A 12044-nucleotide genomic window follows, 5' to 3' on the forward strand; every position below is an offset into this window, starting at 1 on the left:
AAATTTTATCTGCCTAGAAACACTTGTTAGCTATTATACGTATCCTCTTCAGCCATATGATATTATAAACTGAAGCACCAAAGAAACTTGTAAACCTGGAATAACTCCGAAAGTATGATAGGAGCTGGAAAGGTTGTGGAACAAAAGTTGCATGGAATAATGGGGGATATAATATGACGGTCGTTTTTTGTTGCTAGGTGGGGGCGCTTGAGAGATATGAAGGTAAACTTATTTTTTTTTTTTAATGGGATGCTTTAGTTTGGTACTTACTTTCTGACAGCAGCTATCGAGACGAATCCAATGATGTGTAACAGTAAGGTCTTTGAAGGTCAACGAAGGTCAAAAAGGTTGCACGAACCTCCATTCACAGAAGGTGTTCGAAGTGCTGCAATCTTCTTATCATGGATTGAATGGCATTCCTTATCACATCGGCACTTATCGAAGAACATGCTCTGATAATTCTCTCACGCATATCTTGCAACGTCGTGATAAACAATGTCTTTTACTAATCCCCACAAGAAGAATCCAGAGGCGTCAAGTCTGGCGAACGAGCCGGCCACGACAAATCTCCTCCGCATCCAGTCCCACGATTTGGGAATTGTCTAGCAATCAGCGAAAAATGTCCCGGACACCCATCGTGTTGATACCACATTCTGTTCCTTCTGCCTAAAGGTATTTCTTCCAATAAGAGACCTAATGTTTCTTGCAGGAATGTGGTGTACTTTGTCTCATTAACATTTCCTTCGATGACATAGCGGTCTATAATTTTGTCCTCTAGCATCCCACACCACACATTCACCGACCACGGTTTTTGGTGTGCAATCTGCCGCAGCCAATATGGATTTTCAGTTGCCCAATAATGCATGTTATGCAAACTAACATTTCCATAGTTCGAGAATGTAGCCTCGTCAGTAAATAAAATCAAATTAATAAATGTGTCATCCCTCTGAATCTGAAGTTGAGCCCATCGGCAGAATTCAAATTCTTGGTGGAGATTGATATGGCAAGGATGATATTTATGGCGACGCAGAACACGAACAACACTACTGTGGCTCATGCCAGATCCCCTTACGATTTGACGTTAACTAACACAAGGATCTCGAACAACGGTGGCAAGAGTACCAGTTTCCGTTTCCTCGTTAGTAACTTTCCTTTGCTGGATGTGTTTCCGATGCATTAAAGATCCAGTTGTTCTCAATTTATCATACACATTTTTAAATGTACGACGTGTAGAGAGAGTGCGTTGAGGATATCTTTCAGCGTTTAAGTCTCTAGCTCCCACTAATTTTATTTGGCATTCTCCTTAAATGAGAAGCATATCAACTTGTTCTTCGAAGGAATACATCATTCACATTCGCTTGATTCGACGTTACTAGTCTCACCGTTCCTGTTAGTGTTGTATTGCGAAACCGCCGAATGGTATTTACATGTCAATGGTACGTTAGATGGATACGCCGCATTCTGAGAATATTTGCTATTTTCATGATATACGAGAGAGATTTGTCAGAGCATGTGCTTTTATAAGTGCCGAAGGGGTAAGGAATACCACTCAATCCATAATAAGAAGATTGCAGCACTGCATTGATACCAATGGTCATCATTTCGAACACCTTTGTTAATGGACGTTCATGCCACCTTTGTGACCTTGACATTCAAAGACCTTATACATCATTGGATTCGTCTCGATAGCCGCTGTAAGAAAATAAAGTACCAAACTATAACATCACATAAAAAAAAGGTTGACCTTCGGTCGGCAACGTCTATTTAAGACAAGATGTGTCCGGCGCAAATCGGTTACTGCTGCCACAATGGCAGATTATCGAGATTTAGGTGAGTCTGAACGTGGTGTTATAGTCGGCGCACGATCTACGGGACACAGCATCTCCGAGGTAGCGGTGAAGTGGGGATTTTCCCGTACGACCGTTTCACGAGTGTACCGTGAATATCAGGAATCCGGTAAAATATCCAATTTCCGACTACTTTGCGGCCGGAAAATGATACTGCAGGAACGGGACCAACGACGACTGAAGAGAATCGTTCAGTGTGACAGAAGTGAAACCCTTCCCCAAATCACTGAAGATTTCAGTGCTAGGCCATCAACAAGTGTCAGCGTGCGAACCATTCAACAAAACATAATCGATATGGGCTTTCGGAGCCGAAGGCCCACTGGTGTAACCTTGATGACTGCACGACACAAAGCTTTACGCCTCGCCTGCTCTCAGCACCGACATTGAACTGCTGATGACTGGACACATGTTGCCTGGTCGGACGAGTCTCGTTTCAAATTGTATCGAGCGGATGGACGTGTACGGGTATGGAGACAACCTCATGAATCCATGGACCCTGCAGGTCAGCAGGGGACTGTTCAAACTGGTGGAGGCTCTGTAGTGGTGTGGGGCGTGTGCACTTGGAGTGATACGGGACCCCTGATTCGCCTAGATACTATTCTGACAGGTGACACGTACGTAAGCATTCTGTCTGATCACCCGCATCCATTCATGTCCATTGTGCATCCCGACGGGTTTAAGCTATGTCAGCAGAAGAATAGGACAACCCACACGTCCAGAATTGCTACAGAGTGGTTCCAGGAACACTCTTCTGAGTTTAGACACCTCCCCTGGCCACCAAACACCCCAGATGTGAAAATTATTGATCATATCTGGAAAGCCTTACAATATGCTGTTCAGAAGAGATCTCCATCCCCTCGAACTCTTACGGATTTATGAACAGCCCTGCGGAGTTCATGGTGTCAGTTCCCTCCAAGGAGTCCATGCCACGTCGTGTTGCGGCATTTCTGCGCGCTCGCCACGATGGAAAATTTTGTTGTCCCGCCAACAGTTGGTTTAACCGTGACGGCGCAACGGCATATACGACACGGGTATGAATGGGAGCTGTGCGACGATTGTTTGGTAGCCGTGTAACTCCAAGGCAAGGTGTCCTGCACGGCGCACGAGATCGCCCGTCATGACAGCGTATGATTTTTTTATTGTGGGGCCACCCAAAGATCGCGATTTACCGTATTCGACCTGCTAAAAGCGAAGGACTTAAACGAGAGGATATCTTCAGGATTCGTACTGAAACGTTGGATCGAGCCATATGCAAGATCCCTCTCAGGCTGCAGGAATGTTTGCGTCGATGTGGAGCGCATTTTTCGGATGTGATATTCAAAAAATAAAAATGCTTGTGACTTTCAATAACAGCGTAAACTGTACTATACACCGAGATAAATAAATATGTGTAAAGTAATTGTGCTAATCCATTGATATCAATTCCAAAATTTCCCCTTCTTTTCAGCCGCCTTGCACTGTGTCATCATGCTCCACAGATGTGGGAATAAATTTTTTCCTTAATTTTTGCGAGTCGATAAGTAACGGCATTAATATATTGCCTGGAAACCTAACATCTCGCATCTGTCACTTCAAAACGTAGTTAGGTTAGTGATAAAACGTAGTAGCACTTTGGTCAGTTGAGTGTTTTTCTCGGGACCAGCCATTTTACACTGAAGAGCCAAAGAAACGGGTACACACGCCTAATATCTTGTACGGCTCCTGCGTGCACGCAGAAGTGCTGCAGTGCGACGTGGCATGGACTGGAATAATGCCTGAAGTAGTGCTGAATAGAATTGACAGCATAAATCCTGCAGGGCTGTCTATAAATCCGTAAGAGTACGAGGGTGTGGCGATCTCTTCCGAACAGCACGTTGTAAGTCATCCAAGATAATCTGAATAATGTTCATGTCTGAGGAGTTTGGTAGCCAGCGGAAGTGTTTAAATTCAGAAGAGAGTTCCTGGAGCCACTTTGTAGCAATTCTGGACGTGTTGGGTGTCGCATTGTCCTGCTGGAGCTGCCCAATCCTTCGGAATACACAATGGACATGAATGGATGCAGGTTTCAGACAGGATGCTTACGTACGTGTCACCTGTCAGAGTCGTATCTAGACGTATCAGGGGTCCCGTATCATCCCAGCTGCACACGCCCCACACCATTACAGAGCCTCCACCAGCTTGAACAGTCCACTGCTGACATGCAGGATCCATGGATTCATGAGGATGTCTCCATACCCGTACGCGTCTATCAGCTCGATGCAATTTGAAACGAGACTGGTCCGACCAGGCAAAATGTTTCCAGCTATCAACAATCCAATGTTAGTGTTAAAAAACAGGCGTGGCGTAAAGCTTTGTGTTGTGCAGTCACCAAGGGCACACCAGTGGCCCTTTGGCTCCGAAAGACCATATCGATGATGTTTCGTTGACTGGTTCGCACGCTGACACTTGTTGATCGCCCAGTATCGAAATCTGCAGCAGTTTGAGGAAGGGCTGCAATTCTGTCATGTTGAACGATTCTCTTAAGTAGTCGTTGTTGGTCCCGTTGTTGCAGGATGTTTTTCCGGCCGCAGCGATGTCGGAGATTTGATGTTTTTCCAGATTCCTAATATTCATGGTACTCTTGTGAGATGCTGTGTCCCATCTTGCGTGAGGCGTCTGTAACACCTCATTCAGACTCACTTAAATCTTGATAACCTGCCACTGTAGCGGCAGTAACCGATCTAACAACTGCGCCAGACACTTGTTGTCTTATGTAGGCGTTGCCGACCGCAGCGCCATATTTTGCCTGTTTACATGTCTCTGTATCTGTATACGCATGCATATAACAGTTTCTTTGGCGCTTCAGTGTAAAAAGGAACTGAGAAAAGCGGTCGCCCAATGTTTGTAGCCGGTCTTCGAGAGACCAGCACGCATTTCGGCAGGAGGTTGAATCACACTGTGGACGACACAAAAGTCTGGGGCGATTTACGACTGCCAGTAGGAAATGAAAGCCCATGTCAGGCCACAGGAACGTGTCAGGTTTCTGCTTTAGAGGGACGTGACACCGCGGGAAGGGAATGCCGGCGTTTAGCGGCGCAACGAGTTCTGTTTTTACTTATTTATTTATTTTGAAGCTAGTGGCGTAGTATCAGTATATCGCATTTGGCTCAACGGCATATGTCAACATATGCTCTAATGTTTCTTTCTTGGAATTATATGGTGTAATGGTACATAGTGCATACCTTAATGACAAAGATTAGAATGTTAGCTCCCTAACTAATTGAGTTTCGGAAACAGGATCAAATAAAAATAAAATTTTCGTTTCCAGTATTGGACGACCACAACATTATTGCACCTGGGTGTGATGGCGCTGCGGTCGGCTTCGTGAGTTTTTATCGCGATATTTCCCGACGACATGCTGAACCGCTTGATCGTAGGTGCACAACTTTCTTGAAATCAAAATACAATGTAGCTGCTAGTGGTCATTCATTAACATCAATGGGGAAAATGAAAATTTGTGCCGCACCAGAATTAGAAACCGTGCTTCCTGCTTACAAGGCAGACACTGTGACTACCGAGCCGTCCAGACACAGTGGTCTTAGTAGCTCTCCGGCCTACCCTGGAACACCTCCCGCCAGACCAAAATTCTCAACTTGCTGATGTAGTGCCCTTTTCCCGTTACCCTCATTACTCGCAGCGTTTCGCCGATTCCCGTAATAGTTGGAGCGTGGTGTGCATCTGCACTGAAGGTATCACTAGCCAGCCTCGCCGCAGTTATATACGTTTTGCCTGTTCCTACGTACCCTTCCGGAGACACCACATATGTGTCTCGAAACCATTCACAGTGCGATCAGCTTTCCTTAGTCACCGCTGTACTTGTTTGCTGTGACGTCACCGTGTGTTTCCGATAACGGCCACGGGAGGCCAAGTGCAATAACATCGAGGCCGGCTTGTATATCTTCCTCTTGTGCTATCAAATTAGCCTGTTTCGACACACGTCGTTTCAAACAATGCGGCGTTTAATTCAGTCGAAATCACGCAAGAAATACCTGTAAGAAACAAGGGGCGCGTTTCTTCAGAAGACAAATCAGATTGGTTGGAATCTGTTTACGGGCTGGTAACCGCGCATCTTGATTTATGGCACACTTACTTTTTCTTTAATTCTCGTTATTACGAAAACTGTAGGCTATGATCGCCGAACACTAGATAGCATATCGGTGACCCGCTGCTGCCATCACCGTTTTCGCCTCTACACTACTGTTCCACTGTTCGGTAACTCCATTTGCGTTACTTTCTGGGAGAGATCGACACAGTGGTGTACTGTAGTGTATCACTAAGCGGCCGTCCTGATACCAGTTAACTAACGGCTTCCAGAAGCAACAAAAATCTGATTCTCAGTATTTCGCGCAGTTATTGACCAAATCAAGAAATTTTAAATGTTGTCACAATCTGCTCATTAAGGGGTATAATGTTATATTAGAAAGTTTAACAAGTAAGGAGAAGTACTACAGTTAGTATCAGCGTGTTGTGTGGGGGCAGCTTAGCGAACATGTCGGAAATACTTTCACTTTAGTGGTCCAGTATTTGTGAGAATGTGAGCACTTAGCGACGTGCAGCGGAGTTTAAACACAATTTCAAACGTATAAAGTCAGATATCCGAGACATTAATTAATCTGTAAAGTAATCCGACGTTTTGGAGATATTTTACGCATGGGAGTTGGATTCTTTAATAACAAGCGTGACGTTCTACTTAATACACAGCGTACTGCAGTACTGTGCGTTCATTTGTATTTCTCTATTGAGTTGACGTCGGTGGACAGGAAATCAGATACAATACCTTCTTCAACGTTATGAGCGTTGCGTGGCGTGGGAATGTGTATGTACTGAAGAGCGCGACTGATTGTTGTGGCCGCCGGCAACCAACGCGTTTGAGTCGGGGGTTTTCCTGGTAGGTAATTCAAGGAACCATTTGCACTCGAGCACAGACAATATTTAATTTACTGAACTTAGATTATATGTATCGATTTTTTAAGACAAGAAAAAGCAAAACAAAGGAATTAACACCGCTCTCTTGTCGCAGCCAGTAGGCATCGGCACTCTTGTCATTCGTTGTCCTAGAAGGACGTAATATTGTGTGTGTCTCCACAGTTAGCCATACTGATAGTTATTTGCAGAAAAGAGGCGCAGAATTAATAAGTCGCTCTCATATGAGAATTATTTGCAATTATTTACCTAGAACTTTACGTAAGTGTCATTCATATCGTAATGTATATGTTCAAATGAATACATGTTTTATTTAATCGTACGTTTTTCTCTGTTTTAGTAGTTTTAGTCACTCCATTGTCATGATTGAAGCTGAGGTCAGATATCAGACTTTGTCTACAAAAAATGTATAATGAGCCCTGGCTACGTTCCGTACATCTTCGGACGTGCGAAGCTCGATAAATTCAGGGCGTAAATTGCATTTACTTTATTGTGCGACGTCAATGAATAATGCTACGTAAGATTTTATGAAACATTAAGAAATTCAATTCCAATCATAAAGGCGAAACAAACTTTAATCTCTCAATTTCTTATCCAAACAATTACTATTAGTACAATTTATTATTATTGCTATATTATTAGTTTATTTTATTTTTATTTGTTAAAGTAACCTCCTAAAACGTAACTTGCACTATCGTTACGAAAGCGCAGATTTTCCCGCAACGATGAAGCACTTTGCACACGTACGTGCGAATAAAGGAGACAAATTTGCAAGCTAGCGAACAGGGTGCAGTTTGGCGCAGTGAGTACGCGAGCAGCGGAACTTACTTGCGGTTGCGCCAGAGGCGGACCGGCACGGCCGTGTAGCGCAGTGCGGTGCGGCGGCGGTGTAGTGACGCGTGCGGCGGCGGTGGCGGCGCTCTTATACGCCGGCCGGGTTTCGCCGGGCGCGCCTGGCGCCTGGCGCACGATTACGCAATACAGCGAAATCTTCCCCTCACGCCGTCAATCCAAAAACTGACCCACACTCTAGTTCTGTCCACAGATCTAATGAATCCCGGTACCAGCTGCTTCTGGCGTTGTTCACACACTAGTCTATCATTAACGAGCCTCATCGTGTCTTCGTAACTACTGGAACCTACATTTACTAAACCTGCTTCTTGTAGTCGAGACTTGGACTTGCTCTACAAGTTTTACCCACCCCCTCATAATTCCCTGTATTACCAAACTAACTATTTTTCTGATGCAGAGAACGTGTTACAATGATACAGGTTCCAGCTCGCTCTCGCACTTACCGTCGTAGTAAAACGTAGACTCTCCCTTTATTGCTACGATTATGGCCAGTCTGCTAACAGAAATTATGAATATGTGGGGAGATTAAAAATCTATGTAAATAAGAATCGTTGGCAGAATCGACGGAACAGACGTACCGGTACTGCATCCTGAATGAGTGAAAGGAAATGCTCACTTCATAAGGGAACGTGATAGCACAAAAACGAGTGTCAAATCGTGCTTACCATGTCCAAATGTTACAAAACTGAATCACAGACAGTGGTGCGGTGCACGAGGAAATGAAGAGAGACTCTCTGAGAAGAGGGTCGGCTGGGTGGCAGCAAGAGTGATTTCACAGTTCTACTGCAGTCGTACTTTGTAGCTGTCACCTCATTAATTACTCGAGCTAACACGATTGCCGAGCAATGAAATTCTTAAGCGGTTCTCTCGTCGGAAACTGACACCGTTCCCTAAACTGCAGTCATAATAAATATGTAAAGGAAGGTGTTTCCTAATAACAGGGAAGCCCCCGAATGTCTAATCTTGGCGCAAATAGGAATGATTGCCCTACAATACATCCTGGTATGAACGTTGGATTTCGTTGACTTCCGCTTTTTTACTTACTTCTGCAGTTTCGTACTAGGTAGAAATAATATAAACGTCCCTTTTATTACACTTCAGTGCTACATACCATTACAACTTCCCATTATGCATTCTATTTTTTTAGATTTCACATTAACAAAATATTTTAAATTTACAAACAGTTTTCACGAGGAATATGCTACCAATTATCCATATACAAAGTGTATCCTTCATGTATTATTGACCTCGGTAACTCCATCACAGGTTTCAGCAGTATTGTAGTCACGATCCGTTTTATCGCTTCCCTTATATGTTTTAAAATTTTAGCAGTATCGCAGTGCCGACTCTCACAATTCATAAAATTTTATCTCCCTCTTCGTGGAATTAGATTGTTGTAAGTTACGCGTCCCTTAATCTTCGCCGGCCGGGTGGCCGAGCGGTTCTAGGCGCTACAGTCACACCGCTCCGGTCGCAGGTTCGAATCCTGCCTCGGGCCTGGATGTTTGTGATGTCCTTACATTAATTAGGTTTAAGTAGTTATAAGTTCTAGGGGACTGATGACCTCAGAAGCTGTTCGCCATAGTGCTTAGAGCCATTTGAACGTTAATCTTCATTAATGATACATCGATCGAGATGTTCTCTTCTATGATATATTTTTCTTTGGATTCATTACAGTTGTTTATCGTAGATAGCACTTTACGTAATTTATCCATCTCGTCAGGGATGTCGTTATTTGCAAAATGTAAAAATCTAGAGGTTTGAAAAATCGTTTCGGCGACATAATTTTGCAGAATATCGCTGTTTCTATGACAGCTCTTTTAGACCAGTATACCTTTATTCTTTTTACTGGCGCTATTACATGCATAATGCAAAGAACGATGAAATCTCGTCGACTTTCCGTCCGGGTGCCTGCTTTCGTATTCCGATGAGTCTCATCACGTTCTGGCGAATGTATATAGTGCAACGTACGTTTTAGTTTCATAACGAATGAAGGAATCCATGTCTCATTAACTTCTTGGATTTCGATTTGCCAGTGTTTGTTTTGTGTACCGATTGGTTTCCATGACAATATCAACCCAAAACATACCGTCGAACATTGTGTAGAAAATATCCAACTCTGGTGCTCTTATGCCAGAAGTCTGCGTTACACCTACAGAGTCTACGGACGTTGTTTCCTTCTTCTCAAAGCCACTGCTTAGGTGAGTATTACTGTCTTCGCCATCGGTGTCATCTTCAATGATTAGTCTTCTAGGACTGTCTTGTACAGAAACACAATACCGCTACGATCAGCATTATTAGCGGCAGGATCTTTCATATCAGTTTCCGCAATAATGACACACTTATCATTACTCTAGTCAATATCAGGTATGTTATAACAGATATACGGGTTGTTTAACTGTTTTAGGGAATTGCAGCCGACGGGTGTGAGCGTAGGAAGGAGTACACGTGACTGGAGTAGGAGGCTATTGAGAAGTGTTGCACCTGTATTCAGACTTCTGTTGCAGTCGTTTGTCCTGAACGACGTGCCACGAGCCTGCCTCGTGCCGTCCACGTGGGGCCCGCAACTAGTACGTCGACGCACGGTGGTGCTTATTGTTTATGGCCCCCAACTTCCTTACCACGAGTCTCGCTCGCGATCGTAGGCCAAAGAGACTGCCAGGCCGATGTTTGTATCGCTGTAAAAGCATTTGTAAGTTTGTCAGAAACTTATTTACGTAGATGCGAACAAATTATGTTTACCCGGGGGATGAACGTACTACATCCGAACGTGGTCTTCTACTACGACTCACGTAATGGAGCAGCGCAGACTTTAAAGTGGCGCCTTTGCTCGCCTCGGCGGTGGGGAGCGGGTGGCAGGCAGGCAGTCAGAAGGCAGCTGCGTCCGGCAGCGGAGGGCGCCCACACGAGCAGAGCTGCAGTCAGCTACCGGCTCTGTTATATCGTCTTCTAGAGTGCAAGATTATTGAGGCAACAGGAAGTTGATGTTGCTCGTTCCGATGTCTTCAAAAAGGTATGCAAACGTGACCGTTAGAGGAAAGAAACACGACGAGCCGCAACGGAACACCTCTTACGAGGTGTGAGGACACTGCAGTATGTTGGGCGACTGCAGCCGTCAACGTCCGTGCGTCACTAGACCGGCAAGGTTGTTCTCGCCTCTGTAAAACTGCAGCAGCCAGATTAGTTACTAAAAGTTTCCAACACGGCAGTAAAATTGCAAATAGTATGCTAGTGTCGGTGTAAATCATTATGGACTCTTAATTTGCTTTAAGTTTTCACCGTTTCCTCCAGTAACGTGTAGTAATTTAGTGTAAAACTTTGTGTGTGTTTTGCCAAGTATTTAAGCGGGATAGCAATTGTTGTGCAACACTGATACTCAGATGTAGCGCATTGCGCAACGTAGATGTGGCTACACGAGTTCCTGTTTCACGTTACTCTGTTGTCCCGGTAAAGTAAATGTAAAATCCACAACTTTCAGTACAGTCAGTACATTTGCTTCGTTATAAAGAATCGCTGCAGTGCTATTATTTCAATAGTCAGTTAACTTGGAACAGCAACTTGCATCAATTACCTAGTCATATGCGTTTGCACTTCATTATGAGAATATTTAGTAATTCTGACTAAAAATGTAGTAGTTATGCTCGACTGAATCATCTTAGTTCTCATTAAAGTAAAGGGACAAAGTCTCATGCCACATTTAGTCAACAGCCAAAGTCTTATTTGTCTCTTCATGACTGGCGATCGTTTTAGTAATTCTTTAATTTTTTCACGCGAGATTTTATGCAAGGTAATTTATATACTGGTACTTGTTTAATGAAATTCATCCACGGAATAGCATAATTTGTCCCGGAGTAACCGTTTTTCGGTTGTATTTAATATGTTCTTTGCTACTTGCCATACATTGTATCTTATTGGGCAAATCGTCTACAAATTTTGTTTCCACATAATTAACTTCTTTCTGGGCCACTGACGGTTTTGGTAATGGGTAATAAAGGTCATTATTTTCCTCTAGTGCTGTAGGTGTGGGCCTCACTATATTTCATATTATCTTGAAGAGAGATCTACATGACGCCGGCAAGAGAACACCATAAATTATTGTTACTGCTCACTTCTGTGCAATCAATACTTACTTTCTGTGTGGTGAAATACCACGAAATAGCACTGTGCAAGACATTACCGAGTGGAAATATGTAGAATATGTCAGATGACTGATTCGTTAATAGTTTGAGAAGCTCAGCAAATGTTTTTTCCAATTGAAGTTTTGATCAGTTTAAATCATTCTACCTTATTTTCTGCATGTGCTGCAGCTATTGTTCGTATGTTTATTTGTTGTACAAAATTTAAGCACAGTCCATTTTCGAGAAGCACTTAATAATTCTTTGGAAGGTATCTTTAACAATCTTC

General features: G+C 43.6%; 1 protein-coding gene across 2 annotated transcripts in view; it reads right to left on the reverse strand.

Moving 5' to 3' along the window:
* The window catches only part of LOC126259787 (natterin-4-like), a 115675-nt gene extending 107991 nt beyond the window's left edge, over nt 1-7684 (reverse strand). The window contains exon 1 of one of the 2 annotated variants that reach the window (XM_049956796.1): nt 7617-7684. The gene's annotated coding sequence lies outside the window, so the exon portion shown is untranslated. The remainder of the gene's footprint in view (nt 1-7616) is intronic. The other variant, XM_049956794.1, reaches the window with a different exon arrangement.
* Nucleotides 7685-12044: the final 4360 nt, after the last annotated feature.

This window comes from Schistocerca nitens, chromosome 5, assembly GCF_023898315.1.
Source record: "Schistocerca nitens isolate TAMUIC-IGC-003100 chromosome 5, iqSchNite1.1, whole genome shotgun sequence".
Taxonomy (NCBI): domain Eukaryota; kingdom Metazoa; phylum Arthropoda; class Insecta; order Orthoptera; family Acrididae; genus Schistocerca; species Schistocerca nitens.